Source organism: Berghia stephanieae, chromosome 3 (assembly GCF_034508935.2).
Source record: "Berghia stephanieae isolate SIO BIC M18660-M18661 chromosome 3, UCSD_Bste_1.3, whole genome shotgun sequence".
Classification (NCBI taxonomy): domain Eukaryota; kingdom Metazoa; phylum Mollusca; class Gastropoda; order Nudibranchia; family Aeolidiidae; genus Berghia; species Berghia stephanieae.
In genome coordinates, this window is record NC_088362.1 from 93168761 (window position 1) to 93176260 (window position 7500).

The 7500-nt window shown below is 37.0% G+C and overlaps 1 protein-coding gene across 30 annotated transcripts in view; it reads left to right on the plus strand.

The window, feature by feature from the left end:
- Nucleotides 1-7500, plus strand: part of LOC144968857 (uncharacterized) — a 157978-nt gene that overhangs the window by 21181 nt on the left and 129297 nt on the right. For 23 of the 30 annotated variants that reach the window (XM_078907613.1, XM_078907614.1, XM_078907620.1 and 20 more), the window contains exon 1: nt 7380-7500. This exon is cut by the window's right edge and continues 76 nt beyond it. The exons of the other annotated variants lie outside the window; for them this stretch is intronic. The gene's annotated coding sequence lies outside the window, so the exon portion shown is untranslated. Of the gene's footprint in view, nt 1-7379 lie in introns of those variants that run through there. 30 annotated transcript variants of the gene reach the window in all.

A 7500-nucleotide genomic window follows, 5' to 3' on the forward strand; every position in this document is an offset into this window, starting at 1 on the left:
CTATTTCCTGGCCTCATGGTGTCTCCAAGCGCGACTTGGAATTGTCTTTCCCTAAGATTAACTCGTATTCTATTATGTATATCTATTTAAAATACTGTATTTTATAATTATTATGACATTTTGAAGTAATCATTTTTCAAAAACATAATATAGTATTTTTAGGCCAAAAAATCTTTACTACCTTGAAGTAAGTAAAACTGAAAACTTGCGAGTGGGAAAGTGACTGAATGAATGTATATATTATAAAAAGCTGAACGTACCCAATAGAGCATGACGTTTAAACAATATACATATCTCGTATTAAGCACGATAAGCTAAATATAGGTATGTTTTTACAATAGCAATACCATGCATTTTGTTTGCTCCATAAAGAAAACTGCTGCTCTCCGTCCTTAGTTTTTCTTCCCTTCAATGCGTGTGTTAAGGAGAGAAGTCCGAAGCTTTTTGTTCCCTTCAAACCAATTGACTGCCATGCTCTGGAAAGGCACGTATTTAAAAATTGGCCAGAAATCTACGTCCTTCAAAAATCGATCGATTTAAATGACCCTTATCTTGGCAAACACTCTCGAACCTGGGTCCTCGCAAGGTCCCAGGTTTGCGAGTTTTTTGCCAAGATGATGGTCATTTAAATCGATCGATATTTGAAGAACGAGTTTTCTGGCCAAATTTTTTAATGTGTCTTTTCAGAGAACGGCAGTTAATTGGTTAAAGAGGGGAGGTAAATATTTTTAAAGGGTTGTTTACAAATTACAAATGTGCTGAGTCTCAAGTCTCATATTTTAAATCAAATCATTGCATATTATTTGAAACCTACAATATAGTTTATCATTTGATTGCGTGATTAGTGACCTCGGTTGCTCAGTCGTACAGTATTGTAATAAAATCAACCAATGCTGAGCGTGGTTATTGATCAGGGGAGTGACCACTATTGGAAACTTCTCATAACGACCACTGTGCTCTTGGTTGAGGAAACTTGAACATATTGGCTCAATTGACTCTGGTGTCAATGAGTTCCTAGCTATAATGGGCAATGTTAAGAGTGCTAATGTTAAATAAGACATTCAGCAGACGACTTAAACTGTGTGAAATGGAAATTTGGGTCCACATTGCCTGCTTGTGGAAATAAGAAGCTTTGACGAGCACATAGAGCATGTAAATCCGTGACAATGAAAGGTCTATAAATATTTTAATGCCTGTTATGTTCAATGATAAAATGGAGTTGCGATGTAAATAATATGCGATTTTATATAAACGATTGCTTTCATGTTTGTTCCACATATGGCTGGCGTTCTTTTGCGTTGTATATCTATCACTAATTTTTCTTCAAATATCGATCGATTAAGATGACGCCCAATTTGTCAAAAAGATTTATCCCCGAGAATTCATAGAAAGCAACATAAAGAGATACCTTACCGAGAAAGGAAATTAATGGGAGAAGAATGTGACAATGAAAAAAAAAAAAGAAAGAAAAAGAAGATACATCTCTTTTAATCGACGTGCTCTCATTTGCAAGTCTGATAACCCAATTCATTATGGGCTCATTGTTGTAATGGAAATCTCAAAAATGACGTAAAATATTGTCCATTACAACAATGTTAAACTAGAACACGCCTCTTTTAATCCAAAATCCAAAGCTAACGTCCATTTCAGTCAGAAAAAAAGCATTCAATGTGTATTCACTACTTGTACTTATAAATAAATCTGATAAGCGAAAGTAATATTGGGATCAATTTAACATTATGCAATCGGCGATTGTAATATTTTGCGTTGGATTTAGAGTATGTTTTATTCGGTAACAATGAGACCATATCAATTTGGGTTCTCATAAGACTTGTATAGGTATGTATATCGTTTCAAATATATCGTTTGGCTATTTCTAACTCGAGTATTGACTTTGATGGAGGGATGCACAAGGAGTCAGGAAAGAGAGAAATGTTTTGATCAAAATTAAGTAAATGGCTTCCCTGCTTGCCAATAATGGTTATGTATGTCAGTCCGGATTGAAGGCTTTCCATTTACATCAGATACTATTAATTTTTACTACAACATTGCAGCAAAACGATGTAATGTGTAAGCAGTGTCATGTTTTCATGTGCTACTTTTTATGTTCCATAGTTAACGAGGACTGGTTTATGCTCTAAGCACGTTAATCTCCGCACGTTTATGAAAGGCCAATCATTAAACGGTCATTAAATTGTACTATCTATCCCATTCAATACAGCAAACAGCTGGCGATGACACACGGCGACAATTATTACAATGGATATTATGTATAGCTATAACTACACATCTGTGTGCATGAAATTGGAGGTAATATTAAATGCTCTACCATGTAAGATTAAGTTTTTTCTCCTATGATTTAGAGTTACATTTTGAGGGTCCTTTTTTGCTTGAAGTGGTGATTTCGTAGAATTTCTGTTTTAACTTTGAATATCTCTTTCATATACTTTATTCCATAAAAAAAGGGCGCAACGTTAAAACTATGCATTGCAGTCAGACTATAAACATTACCTTAACCTTCATTCTCTCAGGGGCCAAGAGGCACATAAGGCCTAAACAGTTTCCCTCCATTTGCTCCGGCACCTTGCTTTAGTTCGTGCTCCCAGCCAGGAGGATGAAAAAATCATATCTTTCCCTCTCCATCATTCTACGCCATGCTGCTTTTGGGCTTCCGTTTCGCCTCTTTTCTCCTCGAGCCGTTTTCATTAACGAGGACTAAATTTATCTAGTTATTTACTGGTCTAGTAAATGACGCCAGTCTTAAGACTAAGCGGAGCAAGTGACAAAAATATCGGATCATGAACGCTTTCTAGTCTCATGACGAGAAGTGGCGTTGTAAGGACGGTGACTAATTCGGCTGTTTTGTACTGGTAACATCACACTCTCTAGTACACGATGGCATGTAAGATACCCGCCTTCATACTTTCAACGCAAAAATTCCTCTTTAGCAACACATCCGGTATAGATAATATTTCGTTCTTTTTCATATTTTATCTTACTTTTGTCATGATGATCCAATCATATTGACTTTCGACTGTTAGACAACAATAATGTCCATGGTCGACTGTCAATTCTATTTTTATGGAATCTTCAGATCAATGATTTAGGCCCATGACAGTTTCATCGAAACTCAAACAAATTGAACCAAAAAAAAAAAACAACAACAAAAAAAACAAAAACAAAACAAAACAAACAAACAAAAGAGAAAGTTTGTTCTGATGTATCACATTATTTCAGTCAGTTACACTGTCAGCAGAATAACTTTTGTCTCCACTATACTTTCTTATCATTTTTTTTTTTTTTTTGTTCTTTGAAGCAACCCCTTCATTTCGAGTATACGTGCACTCGCAACTCGCGAGCCGATCAGATTCCGTTTTTCAAAAGTTGTTACTCACAAAAATGTGTACTTTTGACGATCTGCACTCATCTTATAGGTTTTTAAAGCCAGTTTCAATAGCAACAGGAGACTTTTTGCCTCTGTCATTCGTAACCGACGTATTTTCCTTCTGAATCGAAGCGCTCAATCTAAAAATTGCTGCTATCTTGTCGACGCTTTCCTAGTAACTAGTCTCAGACTAAGATTTGAAGTCCTGCCTCAGCAAATGACCAAAACTTGGCCAAACTTAGTCCAAAGGTGCCGTGATTTTAGTCTAGGACTTGCTTAGTCAGCTCACATAAAATGCGATTTTTTCTAGTCCTTGACTAAAAATCAGAGATAGTCAGAGACTAATCGCTAGTCCGTGTTCATGTAAACGGCTCCTGGAGTCGACCCCGTCACCATAGACCGTACTGTGATTTAAAAGAAATTAAACGAAACAAAACAAAAGATAAACAAAAAATCAATAAAACTCTAGCAAAACCCGCAATAGCTACTAAATTTGCTCAAAGCGACTTACAAGGGCCCCAAGTCAATAGCAACACTTAACATTTTGGACGAGACGCTATTTTACAGTTTATATTTGACAGAGACAGTAACATGCCAAGTACTTAGCTTACGCCTAAGGAAAATAAATGCTTGAGAAGAATATTGAGAGTAAGATGGCAAAAGCATAAGAAATGAGAGGATTTTTGAAAAGGCAGAAGCAGAAAATGTGGAATTGAATTTGGCATGTGGTGAGAAAGAGCTGCAATGGCATGGGATGGATGAGGGCAAGGAAGGCACATAACAACATGACGTAGGATAGTGGAAAAAGAAGAGGAACGAAAATCACGAATGTAGCTACGGACCAAATGAAGTGGAAGGAAATTGTCCAGACTGTATGCGCTTCCTGTCGCTGAGAGATCTAAACTTATATAAGAAGGTAAGAGCTGTGAGTAGAGCCTTTTCCCAGGACTCAACACGGCCATCCCAGTGTTATACCACAAGATCATAACGCATTACAGCCTAATCCTCTATGGCCTTGCTGCTTTTTCTAAAGAGCTTTTTGTTACTATTTCTTAATAAAGAAGAAGAAATATATAACAGGAGTGATAGAACAATAATAATATTATAAACATCATAGCTCTATCTTCATTTGACAAACACTCTTATAGTTATGCAAATCTTATGTTGAGGATGTTTTCAAAACCTGTCAGTCTCTACGCTTCAACAGCCTTGAGTTTGAATAGGACTTGTCTGATAAATACATTATTGTAAACAATCCTTGTCGTGATTCATATATATTCTATTTTGTGTGTTGTCACAGTGTTATAATTTTATTCTCCTGAAGTTTGAATTCCATACTCTGTAATTCTCAATACAGAAAGACCATTAATATGTATTATTAGGGTTATAAAATCCTCACAATGATGCCATAGACCTTATCCTAGCTCCAAGTGCATACATTTTCTGTTTGGCTTCCTTTTTGCTCAACAGTCTTACGAAACTCGTTACCTTTTTCTGTGCTAGCACCCATACGATACCCATCAATGTTAATGGCCAGGTATTCATTCGCATCTGAGTCGAGTGGGGTATAGTGTGTAAAATGACTAAGCCAAGGACACAAAGCCGAGGCCAGAGTTTTTCTAATGAAGGACCGCTCTCAACATTGCATGCTTTTGTCATCGAACAGCTGAATCCCCTATTTTCAACTATGAATAGAATAAATGAAGTTGCGGTCACTTAGCTTTTTGTAATTGTTATTAGACCACCCGTAGGGTGACACGTTATCACGATGCCATCTCAACCAGGCGATTAACGTTACAGTTTTATGTGTCGATACAATTGGATATTTTTCTTAAACGCATACCATCGATAAAATGTTCAATTTTTTCGTATTTTCTTGTCTCCTCACATTGGATGGGCACACACGACATAATATCTAATACATTATCACAATGACGCAGCTCTCATTGCCCGTGAACATGTGGCTAATCTCCCAAAGCAGGACAAACACCCTTTTGTTTGGACAGAGAATTAATGTCCACAAAGGCTTTCCCTAATTAAGACCTAGTTATCAGCCCTTTACAAGCGTCTATGAAGGGTTATATGTTGCATAGTTTGTATTGGTCGATGATATTTATCTTCATATTATTCGAATTTACGTAGCGCATTTCAAAAGTTTTGCCACGTTCAGTTTACTTCATAATTTTCATTCTTATTTATTCAGCAAGGCATTTGTTGTCACCAATTATTCTCTTCCCTTTCTTCCTATCCATCACCTCTCTCTCTCTCTCTCTCTCTCTCTCTCTCTCTCTCTCTCTCTCTCTCTCTCTCCACTCTCTCTGTTGAGAAATAAAGCCTACGAATTTTTCGCAATGAAAGAAATACAGTTTATTCTCTATCACGACTAAGAGCAAGAACGCCCAAGTTTTACTTTCGTGGCGATAGATTCAATTTCTAGTACTTAGCCCATCCCGAGATAATACCGATTTGAGATAATGGGTGACAAATGACAACCCTTACACAAGGTGACACACTATCATGTTTATCAAAAGTCAGCGAGGGAGTTAAACCTACCTCACCCCCCCCCCCCCCCCCTCTCAGCCTTTATCTGCTATGTTTCGGCTGTCTATTTAAAATCTGAAATTCTTTGGTGTGACAATAAATTCCATATAGTGATCATACACAGGAGCAAGGTCAAAGTCAATGGTACTATACAACACAATCCAAAGGACTTTCAAAGCTCTGAGATATCGGGATAGACCACTTAAATTGACTTTTCTGGAAAAAAAAACCTTGTACAGGCGGAATCTTCCTCCCCTCCCCCCCCCCACCCCCTCCCCCCGCAACCACCACCACAACAGACTTATTTGCCCTAATTTCTGAACGTAAATAAATCCAGAAAGCTTTGAAAACACACTGCATTTGATAACGTTTATAGATGGAGTGCTTTTAACGTCATGTTGCTATTTTGTGATTTTATTTGGCAGCCAAAAGGATGTTAACAATATTAACCATATTCTGTCCAACAGATTTTAGCTATTAACTTTCTACTTACGTTTACATGTTATTTAAAGATACATTTCAAAATTAATTTGCCAGCCAGAAGTGGTGAGCAAGATGACAATTGAGCTTATTCTCCAAGAGAGAGAGAGAGAGAGAGAGAGAGAGAGAGAGAGAGAGAGAGAGAGAGGTGATATTCAAGGAAGCTTAAGAATTTGTGACTAGTTGAGGGACAAAGCAATTTATGGGTAATTAAGGAATTTCTGGATTGACAATATATGGCAGTTTTGTTAGAATTATTTTCGGTTTCCCGTTTCCCGTCAACCCAGGAGTGAATGGGTAACCTGGTCTTAATAAGATTTAACGAAAGGCCAGTAATCGGTTCAAATGGTAGCATTCATTTTTTTTACCGTCATATTAGGACTTTTCTTGTTTTTTTTTTAAAAATGTAATTAATGCTGGCTCCATGTGCCTTCAAGGTAAACTGCTTTTCAAGGTATTTACTTTTTATTGTGATGAATTGGAGTAAAAAGATTCAATATTTTATCAAACATTGTTATTGCCTTCGGGTTACCAGTTTTCCGGTATATTGAACATTGAATTTCCATTGGAATTGTTTGGTAGTGTCGACATGGGTAGGTAGACAATTATAGCTCTCCCTGTGTCTTTATTATGGCGCTAACCTGAATGGAGTAAGAAATAGCCGGCGACCCGTAACGACTCGAAATATCTATCGACATAGCTGACCCTCTCTGACAGAACACATTTGGCATGGTTTGATCAGATAACTTTTAACCTCAAATACCGATGGACTGAAAAACCCACAACAGTTCAAACAGTCTCAAGTCCGAGACTTTCAGAAATGTTGTTTTGTTTTGTTTTGTTTTGTTTTTTTGTTTTTTATTGGGGGGGGGGTAATTTTTTTACAAATTGAAGGTCCGTTCACTAAATTGGAATTTCATGTAAACGTTTTCTGGCCAAAATTTAAAATCTGCGTTTTGTCAGATTACGGCCCACTGGTATGCGGTGTGTTGGCAGTTGGTAGTAGTGTTGTTATTAGATGATAACATTATTGTGACTGGAAGTATTTTCAATCGCAACAGGTAGTAACATAGATCTAGTGCCCTGTGAAAGCT